Source organism: Bombina bombina, chromosome 3, assembly GCF_027579735.1.
Source record: "Bombina bombina isolate aBomBom1 chromosome 3, aBomBom1.pri, whole genome shotgun sequence".
Lineage (NCBI taxonomy): Eukaryota > Metazoa > Chordata > Amphibia > Anura > Bombinatoridae > Bombina > Bombina bombina.
The window spans coordinates 915,722,763-915,741,296 of record NC_069501.1 but is presented as its reverse complement, the minus strand read 5'-3'; positions in this window follow the sequence as shown (position 1 = coordinate 915,741,296).

Here is an 18,534-nt window from a genome sequence, read left to right as displayed (position 1 = left end):
AAAAATAGATTACAGGAAAGGCATTGATTTTAGAAAGACAGAAAAAATTTGTTACAAACTGGAAATCTAAAAAAACATTGAACAGACACCCAGTACACTTCTTTATCCTTCGGCCTTTTTAGCAGAGGCTCCAGGACACTCAACAAAACCAATAGGCATTGATTTTAGAAACACAGAGATCAGTTATATGACCCGGGAAATAGAAAAAAAAACATTGATTGGACACCCAGTACACTTCTTTATCCTTAGTCCTTTTTATAAGAGTGTCCCGGAGCCTCAACAGAAAGAACAGCATGAAATAGGACATATGGCATCTGTTTGAAAAATAGATTACAGGAAAGGCATTGATTTGTGAAAGACAGAAAAAATTTGTTACAACCGGGAAATCTAAAAAAACATTGAATAGACACCCATTACACTTCTTTATCCTTAGGCCTTTTTAGCAGAGGCTCCAGGACACTCAACAAAACCAGCAGTAGGATAGAGGACATATGGCATCCTTTGTGAAAAAAAGATTATAGGAAAGGCATTGATTTTAGAAACCCGGGGATAATTTGTTGCAACCGTGAATTTGAATAAAAAAAATGATTGGATGGACACCCAGTACAATTCTTTCTCCCTAGGCCTTTTTATAAGAGGGTCCAGGACCCTCAAACAAAACACCAGCAGGAAAAGGGACATATGGCATACTTTTGAACAATAGAGTAAGAGTACAGGAAAGGCATTGATTTTAGAAACCCATAGATAATTTTTTGCAAATGTAAATTTGAATAAAAAAAATGATTTGATGGACACCCAGTACACCTCTTTATCCTTAGGCCTTTTTAGCAGAGGCTCCAGGACACTCAACAAAACCAGCAGTAGGAAAGAGGACATATGGCATCCTTTGTGAAAAAAAGATTGTAGGAAAGGCATTGATTTTAGAAACCCGGGGATAATTTGTTGCAACCGTGAATTTTAATTAAAAAAAAATGATTGGATGGACACCCAGTACAATTCTTTATCCATAAGGCCTTTTTATAAGAGGGTCCAGGACCCTCAAACAAAAAAACCAGCAGGAAAGAGGACATATGGCATACTTTTGAACAATAGAGTACAGGAAAGGCATAGATTTTAGAAACCCATAGAAAAAAATTTTAAAATGTAAATTTGAATAAAAAAAATGATTCAATGGACAGCCAGTACACCTCTTTCTCCTTAGGCCTTTTATAAGAGGGTCCTGGACCCTCAAAAAAAAAACACCAGCAGGAAAGAGGACGTATGGCATCCTTTTGAACAATAGAGTACAGGTACAGCATTGATTTTACAAACCCAGAGATCATTTTGGTCAATTGTTAAATAGAAAAATAAAAATGATTGGCCAACCAGTACACCTCTTTCACCTTAGGCCTTTTATAAGAGGATCCTGGACACTCCAAAAAAAACACCAGCAGGAAAGAGGACGTATGGCATCCTTTTGAACAATAGAGTACAGGTATGGCATTGATTTTACAAAACCAGAGATAATTTTGGTCAAATGAGAAATAGAAAATAAAAATGAGTGGACACCCAGTACACCTCTTTCACCTTAGGCCTTTTTATAAGAGTGTCCAGGACCCTTAAACAAAATACCATCAGGAAAGAGAACATATGGCATACTTTGGAACAATAGAGTACTGGTACGGCATTGATTTGTGAAACCCACAGATAATTGTTTGTAAAAGTGAAATAGCCCCAAAAACCATGCTTGGACTCCCACTCCAGGTCGTTCTCCTTCAGCTTTTTTATAAGAGGGTCCAGCACACTCAACAGAAACAACTGCAGGAAACACCACCACATATGCCATCCTTTTGCACAAGCGAGTACAGGTATGGCATCCATTTTAGAAACCCAAAGATAATTGAGAGGAACCAGGAACATTTTTCTAAAAACTGAATGGGGCACCCATTACTACAGCTTGTTCTCCTTCAGCCTTTTTTTATCATGGGCCACGACCCGCAACAGGCACAACAACATGAAACACAACATATGCCACCCTTTTGCACAATAGAGTACAGGTATGGCATAGATGGAACACGGAGATAATTTAGAGCAACCAAGAGACGGATAAAGATGCTTAGTCGGTCCTACTCTTTCAAATTTGTTGCATTTTGCGTTCAATTGAATGGTCCACCGGATATGAGTGGTGTGTAAAGTTGTACAATTCATAACAGTTTAATCACTAGTGTTATGTGCCTTATTTTTTTTATTTGAGTTTTGTACCCACAGAGATGCAGCAGAGGCCAGAAAAATTAGGAATGTACAAATGACTGAAAAATTGGGGTATTGTTGTAGCAACTGCTGTAGCAGCGGCCAGAAAAATCAATGTTTGTAAAACATTTATAAAGTGCCCTAAGGCACTTTATGCTTATACCGGGGGTCGAGGAGCGTGGACACCCAGTACAGGTCATTCTCCTTCAGCTTTTTTATACGAGGGTCCCTCAACAGGCACGACAGCATGAAAGAACCCATTTGAACAAGGTTGGATGCTGAGCTAATCATGTCGCGTTCCTCCTCCTCACTGATCTCACTGATGGTATCTTCTTCCCCCCAGCCACGTACAACACCACGGGTACCAGAGAGGTGACAACAACGAGCACCCTGGGATGACTGTTGTGCTCGGTCTTCCTCCTCCTCATCCTCCCCAAAGCCACATTCCTCCTCTGACTCCTCTTCCTCACAATCTTCTTCCTGCGTTGCCGCAGGTCCAGCAAGCAATGCTGATTCGGCTGTTTGCGGGGGTGATGGACACCACAACTCTCCCGCTTCCTCTTCACGCTCATCTACTGCCTGATCCAGCACTCTTCGCAGGGCACGCTCCAGGAAGAAAACAAATGGTATGATGTCGCTGATGGTGCCTTCGGTGCGACTGACAAGGTTTGTCACCTCCTCAAAAGGACGCATGAGCCTACAGGCATTGCACATGAGCATCCAGTAATTTGGCAAAAATATCTCCAGCTCCCCAGAGGCTGTCCTAGAACCCCGGTCATACAAATACTCATTAACAGCTTTTTCTTGTTGGAGCAGGCGGTCAAACATTAGGAGTGTTGAATTCCACCGTGTCGGGCTGTTGCAAATCAAGCGCCTCACTGGCAGGTTGTTTTGACGCTGGATATCAGACAAGTGCGCCATGGCCGTGTAGGAATGCCTGAAATGGCCACACACCTTCCTGGCCTGCTTCAGGACGTCCTGTAAGCCTGGGTACTTATTGACAAATCGTTGTACAATTAAATTACACACATGTGCCATGCACGGCACATGTGTCAACTTGCCCAATTTCAATGCCGCCACCAAATTACTTCCATTGTCAGAAACAACCTTGCCAATCTCCAGTTGGTGCGGAGTCAGCCACTGATCCACCTGTGCGTTCAGGGCGGTCAGGAGTGCTGGTGCGGTGTGACTCTCCGCTTTCAGGCAAGTCAACCCCAAGACGGTGTGACACTGCCGTACCCGGGATGTAGCATAGTACCTGGGGAGCTGGGGGGTGCCATAGATGTGGAGCAAGACGCAGAAGTTGAAGAGGACTCAGCCGAGGAAGAGGTTATGGAAGAGGATGGAGTAGGAGGAGTAGAGGAGGTAGCAGCAGGCCTGCCTGCAAGTCGTGGCGGTGTCACCAACTCTTCTGCAGAGCCACGCATTCCATTCTTGTCAGAAGTCAGCAGGTTTACCCAATGCGCAGTGTAGGTGATATACCTGCCCTGACCATGCTTTGCAGACCAGCTATCCGTGGTCATATGGACCCTTGCCCCAACGCTGTGTGCCAGATATGCCATAACTTCCTTTCTCACAACAGAGTACAGGTTTGGGATTGCCTTTTGTGAAAAGAAATTTCTGCCAGGTACCTTCCACTGCGGTGTCCCAATAGATACAAATTTTTTGAAAGCATCAGACTCCACCAGCTTGTATGGTAAAAGCTGGCAGGCTAAGAGTTCAGACAAGCCAGCTGTCAGACGCCGGGCAAGGGGGTGACTTTGAGAAATTGGCTTCTTACGCTCAAACATGTCCTTGACAGACACCTGACAGTGGGCAGATGACCAGGAACTGCTACGTAAGAGAGACTGAGTGGAGGATGGTTGAGAGGGTGCAAGGAGGACAGCACTGGTTGACGTGGCTGAAGATGCTGGAGCAGGAGGAGGAGGGCGGCTTTCACTTTGTGTGCTGCTTCTACTCATGTGTTCTTCCCATCGGCCTTTGTGATGGGAGACCATGTGCCTTCGCAAAGCAGTTGTACCTAGGTGGCTGTTGGACTTCCCACGACTCAGTTTCTTTTGGCACAGGTTGCAAATGGCATCGCTGTTGTCAGAGGCAGACACACAAAAAAAGCCACACTGCTGAGCTCTGCGATGACGGCATTCTGGTGGTGGCAACAGCATGTGTTGATGGGCGTTGGTGTGCTGTCTGGCTGACCCCTGGTGACGATGCATGCTGTCTGACTGTGCCACTAGCTCCTTGAGATGACCTCCCCGTGCTTCCAAATCGTTTCCTCCTCCTCCTCCTCTCTGTCTCCCCATCTGAACTTTCCCCCTCTTCTTCTTCTCTTCTAGCAGGCACCCACGTGACATCCACCGACACATCATCATCAACCGCTTCACTTGTATCTGAAACATCAAGAAAGGAAGCAGCAGCGGGTACAACATCATCATCATCATCATCACACCGTACCTCCATGTCGGTAATGCTGCCTGACTGAGACTGATCACTATTATCTACATCCTCTGTCAATGATGGTTGCGCATCACTCATTTCTTCCAAATGATGTGTCAATAACTTATGTGACAGATCAAGTGAAGCGGCTGTGGTGCTAGTGTTGGTGGTGGTGACAGGCGGCGGAGTGGCACTGGTCACTTGAGACCTGCCCAAAGCACAGCTGGACTTAGATGGTGCATCAAGGTTAGGAGGACTAGCAGCGGAAGCTGAAGAAGATTGGGTTTCCTGTGTTAGCCATTCAACTAGGTCCACCTCAGAAGTTTTTGCATCCCCCCTGGCACCCGGCGTCTGAACAATGTGCATATTTGTAGGGTCTAAAGGAATCACAGCACCACGACCACGGAACCTGCGGGGTGGCCTGCCTCTGCCTGTCATTTTTTTAAATGGACACTAACAATACTATTACACCAATTGAGTGGTGGCACTGTGAAAGTGGGCACAGTATACGCTGTGAGACTGACAACAACAAAAAAGACAGATGTTTTAAAAATCACAAATTGTTAATTTTTTGAAATATTACTAGTACTGTGGCAACAAATATGATTGTTTGGCACTATTTGGCAAATGGGCCTGTCTGGCACACACACTGGGAGAAAGGAAACTGCAATTCAATGGCACTAGGAGACTGAAGAATCACATTCAAAACAGTTATGATTAACAAAAATTCCAATCCTGTTACAATAAATATGAGTGGTGGCACTAATTGGCTAGTTGGGACTGGCACACAGGCAGGCAGGAAGGAGGAAAATGCAATTCAAGGGCACTAGTAGACTGCAGATTGACAGTCAAAACAGTGTTGATTGACAAATTTTGCAATACTGTTAAAAAAAATATGATTGCTAGCACTAATTGGATAGTTGGGCCTGGCACACAGGCTGGCAGGCAGTAGAAAAGTGCAATTCAATGGCACAAGCAAAAAGAGGATTAAGATCAATAATCAAGATTTTTTTAATTTTAATTAGTAACTATACTGTGACAAAAAATTAGGATTGGTGTAAATAGTTGGCAAGGCGGCCTGGCACAAAAGGATGGCAGGCAGGAAGTACATGAAATTCAAGGACACTAGGAGAATGATTACTGACAGTCTAAACAGTGATGATTGACAATTTTTGCAATACTGTTAACAGAAATATGATTGCTGACAACAATTGGCTAGGTGGGGGCCTGGCTCACAGCAGGCTGCAAGGCAGGAGGAAAGTGCTATTCAATGGCACCAGCAAACTGAGGATTCAAATCACAGCAACTTTTACCAAAAATTTTAATTTTTAATTATTAGAATACTGTCACAACAAATATGATTGGTGTAAATATTTTTTAAGTAGGCCTGGCACACAATCTTGGAAGGCTGTAGAAAAGTGCAATTCAAAGGCACGAGCAAACTGAGGATTAAGATCATCAACAATCAAGATTTTTTTAATTTTAATTAGTAACTATACTGTGACAAAAAATTAGGATTGGTGTAAATAGTTGGCAAGACGGCCTGGCACAAAAGGATGGCAGGCAGGAGGTACATGCAATTCAAGGACACTAGGAGACTGATTACTGACAGTCTAAACAGTGATGATTGACAATTTTTGCAATACTGTTAACAGAAATATGATTGCTGAGAACAATTGGCTAGGTGGGGGCCTGGCTCACAGCAGGCTGCAAGGCAGGAGGAAAGTGCTATTCAATGGCACCAGCAAACTGAGGATTCAAATCACAGCAACTTTTACCAAAAATTTTAATTTTTAATTATTAGAATACTGTCACAACAAATATGATTGGTGTAAATATTTTTTAAGTAGGCCTGGCACACAGGCTTGGAAGGCTGTAGAAAAGTGCAATTCAAAGGCACAAGCAAACTGAGGATTAAGATCATCAACAATCAAGATTTTTTTAATTTTAATTAGTAACTATACTGTGACAAAAAATTAGGATTGGTGTAAATAGTTGGCAAGACGGCCTGGCGCAAAAGGATGGCAGGCAGGAGGTACATGCAATTCAAGGACACTAGGAGACTGATTACTGACAGTCTAAACAGTGATGATTGACAATTTTTGCAATACTGTTAACAGAAATATGATTGCTGACAACAATTGGCTAGGTGGGGGCCTGGCTCACAGCAGGCTGCAAGGCAGGAGGAAAGTGCTATTCAATGGCACCAGCAAACTGAGGATTCAAATCACAGCAACTATTACCAAAAAATTTAATTTTTAATTATTATAATACTGTCACAACAAATATGATTGGTGTAAATATTTTTTAAGTAGGCCTGGCACCCAGGCTTGGAAGGCTGTAGAAAAGTGCAATTCAAAGGCACGAGCAAACTGAGGATTAAGATCAACACTAAAAATGTTTTTTATTTAAATTAATAACTATACTGTCTGACTGTGACAACAATTATGATTGGTGTAAATAGTTGTCTAGACGGCCTGGCACAAAAGGCTGGCAGTGGCAGGCAGGAGGTAAATGAAATTCAATGGCACTAGGAGACTGACTATTTGCAGTCCAAAAAATTATGATTTTTTTTTTTATTACTGTTACAAGAATTGTGATTGGTGCCACTAATTGGCTACTTGGGCCTGGCAGACAGGCTGGCAGATATGAGTCGTGGATGGTAGGTAGGGCAACAATTTAACACAGTATGCTGTGTAAGTTACAAAAACACAGGACTGATAGAAAATTAAGTTACATTACACTAGCAAAATATTTTAAAATTTTAGATTTTAATTTAAAAATTATGTTAAGAAGTACAATGCACATATGACTCTATGAGTGGTCGCACTGGCTGGCTGCTACGTAGGGCAGCAATTATAACAACAGTATGCTGTGTAAGTCAGATAGACAGTTAGACACAGTCCTGATAGAAAATACAATTAGATTACACTAGCATAATGATTTAAAGACTTTTTTTTGGAAATTTTAAGAAAAAGGTTAAGCACATACATATGAGTCGTGGCTGATAGCCTTGGAAGGGCAGCTATTAAAAACAGTAGGCTCTGTATGTCGGATACACACACGCCTGATAGAAAATACTATTAGATTACACTAGAAAAATGATTGAAATTATTTTTTTGGGGGGGGAATTAAAAAAAGGTTAAACACATATGAGTCGTGGCTCATAGACTAGGGAGGGCAGCAAGTAAACACAGTAGGCTCTCTATGGCCTAGATTTAGAGTTCGGCGGTAGCCGTCAAAACCAGCGTTAGAGGCTCCTAACGCTGGTTTTGGCCGCCCGCTGGTATTTGGAGTCAGTGATTAAAGGGTCTAACGCTCACTTTACAGCCGCGACTTTTCCATACCGCAGATCCCCCTACGCCATTTGCGTAGCCTATCTTTTCAATGGGATCTTCCTAACGCCGGTATTTAGAGTCGTTTCTGCAGTGAGCGTTAGAGCTCTAACGACAAAATTCCAGCCGCCTGAAAATAGCAGGAGTTAAGAGCTTTCTGGCTAACGCCGGTTCATAAAGCTCTTAACTACTGTACCCTAAAGTACACTAACACCCATAAACTACCTATGTACCCCTAAACCGAGGTCCCCCCACATCGCCGCCACTCGATTAAAATTTTTAACCCCTAATCTGCCGACCGCCACCTACGTTATACTTATGTACCCCTAATCTGCTGCCCCTAACACCGCCGACCCCTGTATTATATCTATTAACCCCTAACTTGCCCCCCACAACGTCGCCGCAAGCTACTTAAAATAATTAACCCCTAATCTTCCGACCGCAAATCGCCGCCACCTACGTTATCCCTATGTACCCCTAATCTGCTACCCCTAACATCGCCGACCCCTATGTTATATTTATTAACCCCTAATCTGCCCCCCTCAACGTCGCCGACACCTACCTACACTTATTAACCCCTAATCTGCCGAGCGGACCTGAGCGCTACTATAATAAAGTTATTAACCCCTAATCCGCCTCACTAACCCTATCATAAATAGTATTAACCCCTAATCTGCCCTCCCTAACATCGCCGACACCTACCTTCAATTATTAACCCCTAATCTGCCGACCGGAGCTCACCGCTATTCTAATAAATGTATTAACCCCTAAAGCTAAGTCTAACCCTAACACTAACACCCCCCTAAGTTAAATATAATTTTTATCTAACGAAATAAATTAACTCTTATTAAATAAATAATTCCTATTTAAAGCTAAATACTTACCTGTAAAATACATCCTAATATAGCTACAATATAAATTATAATTATATTATAGCTATTTTAGGATTAATATTTATTTTACAGGCAACTTTGTAATTATTTTAACCAGGTACAATAGCTATTAAATAGTTAAGAACTATTTAATAGTTACCTAGTTAAAATAATAACAAATTTACCTATAAAATAAATCCTAACCTAAGATATAATTAAACCTAACACTACCCTATCAATAAAATAATTAAATAAACTACCTACAATTACCTACAATTAACCTAACACTACACTATCAATAAATTAATTAAACACAATTGCTACAAATAAATACAATTAAATAAACTATCTAAAGTACAAAAAATAAAAAAGAACTAAGTTACAGAAAATAATAAAATATTTACAAACATAAGAAAAATATTACAACAATTTTAAACTAATTACACCTACTCTAAGCCCCCTAATAAAATAACAAAGCCCCCCAAAATAAAAAATTCCCTACCCTATTCTAAAATACAAATATTACAAGCTCTTTTACCTTACCAGCCCTGAACAGGGCCCTTTGCGGGGCATGCCCCAAGAATTTCAGCTCTTTTGCCTGTAAAAAAAAACATACAATACCCCCCCCCCAACATTACAACCCACCACCCACATACCCCTAATCTAACCCAAACCCCCCTTAAATAAACCTAACACTACCCCCCTGATGATCTTCCTACCTTGTCTTCACCATGCCAGGTTCACCGATCCGTCCTGGCTCCAAGATCTTCATCCAACCCAAGCGGGGGCTAGACATCCACTGAAGAAGTCCAGAAGAGGGTCCAAAGTCTTCCTCCTATCCGGCAAGAAGAGGACATCCGGACCGGCAAACATCTTCTCCAAGCGGCATCTTCTATCTTCTTCCATCCGATGACGACCGGCTCCATCTTGAAGACCTCCAGCGCGGATCCATCCTCTTCTTCCGACGACTAGACGACGAATGACGGTTCCTTTAAGGGACGTCATCCAAGATGGCGTCCCTCGAATTCCGATTGGCTGATAGGATTCTATCAGCCAATCGGAATTAAGGTAGGAATTTTCTGATTGGCTGATGGAATCAGCCAATCAGAATATAGTTCAATCCGATTGGCTGATCCAATCAGCCAATCAGATTGAGCTCGCATTCTATTGGCTGATCGGAACAGCCAATAGAATGCGAGCTCAATCTGATTGGCTGATTGGATCAGCCAATCGGATTGAACTATATTCTGATTGGCTGATTCCATCAGCCAATCAGAAAATTCCTACCTTAATTCCGATTGGCTGATAGAATCCTATCAGCCAATCGGAATTCGAGGGACGCCATCTTGGATGACGTCCCTTAAAGGAACCGTCATTCGTCGTCTAGTCGTCGGAAGAAGAGGATGGATCCGCGCTGGAGGTCTTCAAGATGGAGCCGGTCGTCATCGGATGGAAGAAGATAGAAGATGCCGCTTGGAGAAGATGTTTGCCGGTCCGGATGTCCTCTTCTTGCCGGATAGGAGGAAGACTTTGGACCCTCTTCTGGACTTCTTCAGTGGATGTCTAGCCCCCGCTTGGGTTGGATGAAGATCTTGGAGCCAGGACGGATCGGTGAACCTGGCATGGTGAAGACAAGGTAGGAAGATCATCAGGGGGGTAGTGTTAGGTTTATTTAAGGGGGGTTTGGGTTAGATTAGGGGTATGTGGGTGGTGGGTTGTAATGTTGGGGGGGGGGTATTGGATGTTTTTTTTTACAGGCAAAAGAGCTGAAATTCTTGGGGCATGCCCCGCAAAGGGCCCTGTTCAGGGCTGGTAAGGTAAAAGAGCTTGTAATATTTGTATTTTAGAATAGGGTAGGGAATTTTTTTATTTTGGGGGGCTTTGTTATTTTATTAGGTGGCTTAGAGTAGGTGTAATTAGTTTAAAATTGTTGTAATATTTTTCTTATGTTTGTAAATATTTTATTATTTTCTGTAACTTAGTTCTTTTTTATTTTTTGTACTTTAGATAGTTTATTTAATTGTATTTATTTGTAGCAATTGTGTTTAATTAATTTATTGATAGTGTAGTGTTAGGTTAATTGTAGGTAATTGTAGGTAGTTTATTTAATTATTTTATTGATAGGGTAGTGTTAGGTTTAATTATATCTTAGGTTAGGATTTATTTTACAGGTAAATTTGTTATTATTTTAACTAGGTAACTATTAAATAGTTCTTAACTATTTAATAGCTATTGTACCTGGTTAAAATAATTACAAAGTTGCCTGTAAAATAAATATTAATCCTAAAATAGCTATAATATAATTATAATTTATATTGTAGCTATATTAGGATTTATTTTACAGGTAAGTATTTAGCTTTAAATAGGAATTATTTATTTAATAAGAGTTAATTTATTTCGTTAGATAAAAATTATATTTAACTTAGGGGGGTGTTAGTGTTAGGGTTAGACTTAGCTTTAGGGGTTAATACATTTATTAGAATAGCGGTGAGCTCCGGTCGGCAGATTAGGGGTTAATAATTGAAGGTAGGTGTCGGCGATGTTAGGGAGGGCAGATTAGGGGTTAATACTATTTATGATAGGGTTAGTGAGGCGGATTAGGGGTTAATAACTTTATTATAGTAGCGCTCAGGTCCGCTCGGCAGATTAGGGGTTAATAAGTGTAGGCAGGTGTCGGCGACGTTGTGGGGGGCAGATTAGGGGTTAATAAATATAACATAGGGGTCGGCGATGTTAGGGCAGCAGATTAGGGGTACATAGGGATAACGTAGGTGGCGGCGGTTTACGGAGCGGCAGATTAGGGGTTAAAAGTGTAATGCAGGGGTCAGCGATAGCGGGGGCGGCAGATTAGGGGTTAATAAGTGTAAGGGTAGGGGTGTTTAGACTCGGGGTACATGTTAGAGTGTTAGGTGCAGACGTAGGAAGTGTTTCCCCATAGGAAACAATGGGGCTGCGTTAAGAGCTGAACGCTGCTTTTTTGCAGGTGTTAGGTTTTTTTTCAGCTCAAACTGCCCCATTGTTTCCTATGGGAGAATCGTGCACGAGCACGTTTTTGATGCCGGCCGCGTCCGTAAGCAACTCTGGTATCGAGAGTTGCATTTGCGGTAAATATGCTCTACGCTCCTTTTTTGGAGCCTAACGCAGCATTTGTTTGAACTCTCGATACCAGAGTTAAATTTATGGTGCGGCCAGAAAAAAACCCGCGGAGCGTTAACAGCCCTTTTACCGCCGAACTCCAAATCTAGGCCTGTGTCAGCAAAACACACAGGCCAGATAGAAAATTATATTACATTACACTAGCAAACAAATTTAAACTTTTTTTTTATATATATATATATATATATATTAAAATTAAGGTGAAAGAAAAATATATATGAGTGCTGGGTGGCTTCCTGGCACAGACCAATTAACCAAAAGACTGAAAAAAAGAGGTATATTAATGCTGAGTGAGCCTGACAGACACAGGCATGATAGTAAATGTAATTAGATTACACTAGCGAAATATTTTTTATTTTTTTATTTTTTTTTATTTAAAATAATGTTATAAACGGATATTAACACTGGTGGCTGCTGGCTGGCACAGAGCAATGAACCAGAGTATATACTGTGTGACACTGGCCTAATAGAAAATGAAAAAAAATTACACTAGAAAAATAATTATATTTTTGGGTTAGTTAAATTTAAACTAATGTTGTTAGGGAGATATCAGTGGTGGCAGTAGTCACAGCATATGCTGTGAGCCTTAAACACACAGCTGAAAGCCAGGCAAATGCTAATAAAAAAAAAAACGAAAAAAAAAAAAAAACGGCACGAAATATAGCCCTAAAAAGGGCTTTTTGGGGTGCTGTGCTTGCAGCAGAGATGAGTGGAGTCCTTCTGGACTGTAAATACACTAGCCTAGCTATGTTTTTCCTATTAATGTCAGGAGCAAAAACACAACACGTCCTCTCTTTAAAAAAGTAAGGTCGTTATGAGTCTAAAATGGCGGATTCCGAGTAGCTGGGAGTGTCTGTGAGGGAGTGTCTGATGTTGATTGGCTCTAATGTGTCAGGCGGCTGTGACATAAAGGGTCAAAGTTTCCACAATGATGACACATAGGGGCGGATCGAACATCGCCATGTGTTCGCCCACAAACGCGAACGCGAACAACCTATGTTCGCTGTGAACCTTTCGCGGGCGAACAGTTCGGGACATCACTAGTAATGAGTACTACATTGGTAAACTAGATTTGATTCATGAGAACTATTTCAGTTTGGATACTACCTTCTGTAAAGATAATGGCAATTTAACTTATTTTTATTATTATATCTTGCTTAAACTGATTACCTGTCCTTGATGGAATAGATAACAAGTATAATATTAGAGTAAATATACTTTTTTCCACAAACACATTAGTAATATAGTAGCAATAGTAGTTACTATCTACTAGCAGTATAAAGTGCTAACATAGGAATCAATATAACTTCATACTTGAAATTAAAGCAGATCTGATAACAGTAACTCTGTTTGTTTTTTTTCACACATACATAAAAGAGGATTTTGAATTGTATAATAGGATCAGTAAGAATATTATAAGGAAACTTTCCTGTTCAATACATAATTCACTTTATATGTACAGGTATACCCCGCTCATACAGCGGGTTAGGGACCGGAGCCCTGCTGTAAAGTGAAAACCGCCTTAAAGTGAAACAAGGCAGTTTTAGCTTTCTTTTCAGTGTTTAAAATCCTGAAAACATGTTTGAACTAAGATATATTAGGGGTGCAGTAGTGCTACGTTTAGTTTAACACTAGCACAGCAGGTATTCAATAAATACTGTACCTGTAAAATTGTGACACTTACTGTAGTAAAATCTGCCAGCCTATAGCACTGAGACACAGATTGCACTGCAATGCTATAAACAGAGTGAACTAAGCATAACAAAATGGTGCCATTCAATTTTCTAGCAATCTCACGACGATTACAGCACTGTTTCAAAATCCTTGGAGTTTGAACTTCAGCTCCACAAAGCGCTATATTAGCGAATCGCTGTAAAGTGAGGTATACCTGTATATGGTATATCACAATATGCCATAATCACAAATCCATATGTGTTACTATAATACTTTCAGACTTAATCTGACCTTGTCCCATTATTAGGATCCCTCTTGATACAATATTGAGATTATTTGTCAGTCTAAAGACTATGGATTAACATTACATCCTAGGTCTATGCTATAAGACGAGTTAGTAATATACAAGTTTTTATCTCACTAGAGGATCCTGCATCTTCAATAATTATATAATCTGGAATTACCACTACTGCCGTTTAATCCTGATTTAAGTTACAATTATTTCCTGTGGTTTTAAATGTTTTGTCTTTCCATTATATTAAATGCCCTAATAAAAGCTAATTTTTAATATATTTTTTCCCTGGTACATCTGACACTTGTTGCTCAGTTAAATCTAATTCACATAAGGGATTTTGAGTGCTGCTTATGTGTACATTTTTTGGTGGTCCTGTACCTCCCTTTGTTAAATCAAGTGACTAGTACACAGCACCTATAGATTATACATCATTATATTTTATTATGTTAAGAAGGTATATACATTGCCTCCCTTCATGTAATTACTAGGAATTAAGTCCCTTGTATTCCCCAGTAGTGCCATTGGGCCCTCTTTGTTCTTGTATTGATAAGTATGCAGAATTAGCTAAACCACTGCTACATCTTCTAAAGGAGGATGTGAAATGGCACTGGAGTGAGGCTTAAGAGACAGCCATCAGAGAGCTGAAGAGAAAACTCACTCAAGCACCTTGTTTAGCTTACCGTAAAAGTGGTAAAACTTTCTACTTAGAGACAGGTTACACAGATATAAGCATAAGTGCTGTTTTATACCAAAAACATGATAATTTAAGCAGTCATTGCTTATGCGAGCAAAACTTTATCCCCAATTGAAATCAAATTTAGTGATTTTGAAAAAGCCCTCTTATGTATTGCATGGGCTCTACAAAATTTCCGCAGTTATATACAGGGCGAGAAAATTATAGTAGAAATGACCCACCAGCCTTTGCTATATTTGCAAAGTGAGAAAATAAGAGATGGGAACCTGTCCAATAGCCGCATAACAGCTTGGACTCTTTCCTTACAAGGCTGGTCTTTAGAAATGTACTATAAGCAAAACAAAATTAATCCAGTTGCACAGGGGCTTGCTGTTCTCCATGACTGTACTGCTAAGGATAATGGGGAAGAGTTATTGGTAGATACTTTCCTGGAAGAACAATTGCTTTCTCCCTATAAAATATACAAGGACCAGTGTCAACCATTACCTTGGGTTAATGTTGATGGTTGTTCTTACCATGCCACTATTGATAATGAGCGCAGATTAGTCGCTGGCATTGGTATAGCTTGGGCAAACGGATCCCCAAATATTTCTGTAGGTTTCAACAATGGACCAAGATACAGTTAAGTAGCAGAACTCACCACTATTTTAAAATCATTTCAAATGGCTATTGAACAAGGCATTCATAAAATTATGTGCATGACATTTTTGTTGAATAACGGCCAACTTGGAAAAGAAATGACATGCAGAAAATTAACAACAAACCAGTCAAACATGGCAAGTTGTTCTGCGAAATTGATAAATTAGTGGTTTCCAATGGGTTAACCATACACTGGAAAAAGACCAAGGGTCATTCCAGAATTCAAGGTCCTGATAAGGAAGGCAATGATTTTGCAGATTCATTAGCCAAACAAGGAGCCATAACTGGAGAGCTCCTCAATATTGACCACTTAATGGGTGCAATTCATGTAGAGGTCATTACCAGATATCAGGCTAAACAACAGGATGAGCCGAACCTGGTACAATGGAGTCAGGATTCTCCTAGTGAGGACCTGATCACTAGTCAAAAGGTAGACCCAATTATAGGTATTTTCTATAAACATACTGTATAAAAAATCCTGAAAACAACCCCATCTTAAAAGAGGACTGTATTGGCAAGGAAGATCTTAGAATCTTAATGAAGTCCAAATCACAATTCAAATTACAGGATGGTTTGTTAATTAGAACCTCCAAAACCGGTATCCAAGAATGGGTGGTACCTACCCAGTTCAGGGGTCTCATGCATCAACATGCCCATGATGCTCCCACATCTGGCCATCGTTGTGCCAAATTAACATATGAAATATTGTGTGATTTTGCCTTTTGGCCGCATATGTTGAAGGATGTTCAAACCTACTGTCAAGGTTGTTCACAGTTCCAACCCACTGCGCCAACGCATAGAGTGCCATTATACAAAAAGGGGATGATAACGCCATGGTCAGATATACAAATTGATTTTATTGGTCCAATAACTAGGTCATCAAGAGGTAACAATTTGTAATGCTTATTTATGATGTTTATCACAACTGCAGAGTGTTATAATTGGTATGAATGTATCACCAAACAAACCGTATATATAGTGAAATTTGTTAACTTCTGTATATATAGTGTTGCAAAGAATAAGAAACTATTTTGTTGCAACTTAATCAGATAGCATTCCTTTATGCCTTATCCTGGGATATGTGTAGGTTGGCTACTATTGGAAACATATAGAGTAGACCTTGGATGCCAGTCCGGTCTTGCCAGCAAAGCCTTGCGGATCTATATGCAACAGGAGAGATCTTAAGAGACGCTGCGCTGCCTGAGGTCTGTGTTGTCAGAGGAGAAACACTGCAATGTAAGAGCAGGCTGTTACAATTTCAGGTGCCATGGATTGTGGGAGGATATCAGATGTAGCTCTAGACGGTGAGGCTTTACTGGGAGCAGTGACACAGTAAGCGTATTAGCAACAAAGTGAACTAAGGAATAATAACAGCTTCTTACCCATTGTACTGCTGTCTACACTGTCAGATCAGTGTAAGATGTTGCTCTGCTGGATTGAGATGTCACGGGGGTGTGAGACAGTGTGAACCAGTATGCATCTGCTTAGGTGGAGGGGCATGTCCAGTCTCTTGTAATGGGAGCGGTTGAGCCACGCACATACAATTTGGCCCATGACACGAAATACCTCTGTTGTTAATCCAAGCAGGGTTTTTTGGATAAGGACAGGCTTGAGGTGTAATATACAGTGGTTCACTATGTGGCAACGATGGTAAGGTAGGAGGAATCACTTGCGTAGGTCTGTATAACCAGCTGTAATAGGAGGCAATTTCATGGATAACCCAGAATTTCAAAGATATATTTTGTAATCCAGAAAGTGACGGTTTGTTTCAAAAGGAAAAACTGCCGTGGCTGAGTTCAGCTTGAATGAGCAATAACTAAGCACCTGTTTAAGGTGAGGTGATGACTTAAATACAGATGGAGACTAGACAAGACATGTGACTGCTGGAAAAAAGGAAAAGATTAAATGGATACCTTAAACAAATACATGTTGACAGTAACATGCCTGTTCACTAAATGGGTAAAGTACATCAGTGCACCTAATATTAGTGCTGAAACATGTGCAGCATTGCTCATCAACCATGTATTTTCCAGATTTGGTTTGCCTTAGCGACTCGAATCCGATCGAGGGACCTACTTCACTAGCGAAGTGATGACAAAAATGTGGAAAATACTAGGGGTTAAAAGAAAGCTCCATATAGCATATAGAGCTGTCTCTAGTGGTAGTGTAGAGTGGTAGAACCAGTCCATTTTTAAAAAAAACTCAAAAAGTTTGTGAGTAAAACAGGTAAGGACTGGGATGTAAAATTACCTCTAGTCCCAGTGGCATTAAGAGCAACACCAAGAAGTGCTACTAAGATGTCACCTTTTGAATTGATGACTGGTAGAAAAATGGTTCTACCTCACATTTATTGTACTGTACATCAGACCAGAAATTAATAAATGCTGCTACAACACATCAATATGTGGAAAATTTAAGGAAGCATCTGCAATATGCTTTTGTATTTGCTCAAAGTAACATAGAGAAAGCCACAACTGCTGATAAAACCTATTATGATCTTAAAACTTCCAAAAAGGAATATTAAATTTATTATAAAGTTTATCTTTATAACTTTGGAAGAGGTCAGGTTAAGGAGAATACATTTCTACTATCATGGAAGGGTCCTTTTATCATTACTGATAAAATATCTCCAGTTGCCTATAAAATTAGGATCCCTAAAAATGATAGTTTTATTGATAAATGGATCCATATTAATCAGCTGTGAGCATGCCATCCTTGGTCCAAACTACATGTCATAGAGGGAGAATGAAGTGTCATATCCCCAAATGCACTAATGAAGTGTTGTAGTTTAAAGATGCATAACTAATGAGCATAAATATGAGGATGGAAAATAATGGACTCTCTTCATAGTAAGACTGTCTATGATGCATACTGTAAATACAGTCACCAAGTACCAAGTCAATCCAATACGTGTCCTACATATTTTAAAATTGAAAGGGGGAACTATGTCAGGGTATTGGTGAGTAATATTATATATATATATATATATATATATATATATATATATATATATATCTATATATATATATATATATATATATATATATATATATATATATATATACAGGGAGTGCAGAATTATTAGGCAAATGAGTATTTTGACCACATCATCCTCTTTATGCATGTTGTCTTACTCCAAGCTGTATAGGCTCGAAAGCCTACTACCAATTAAGCATATTAGGTGATGTGCATCTCTGTAATGAGAAG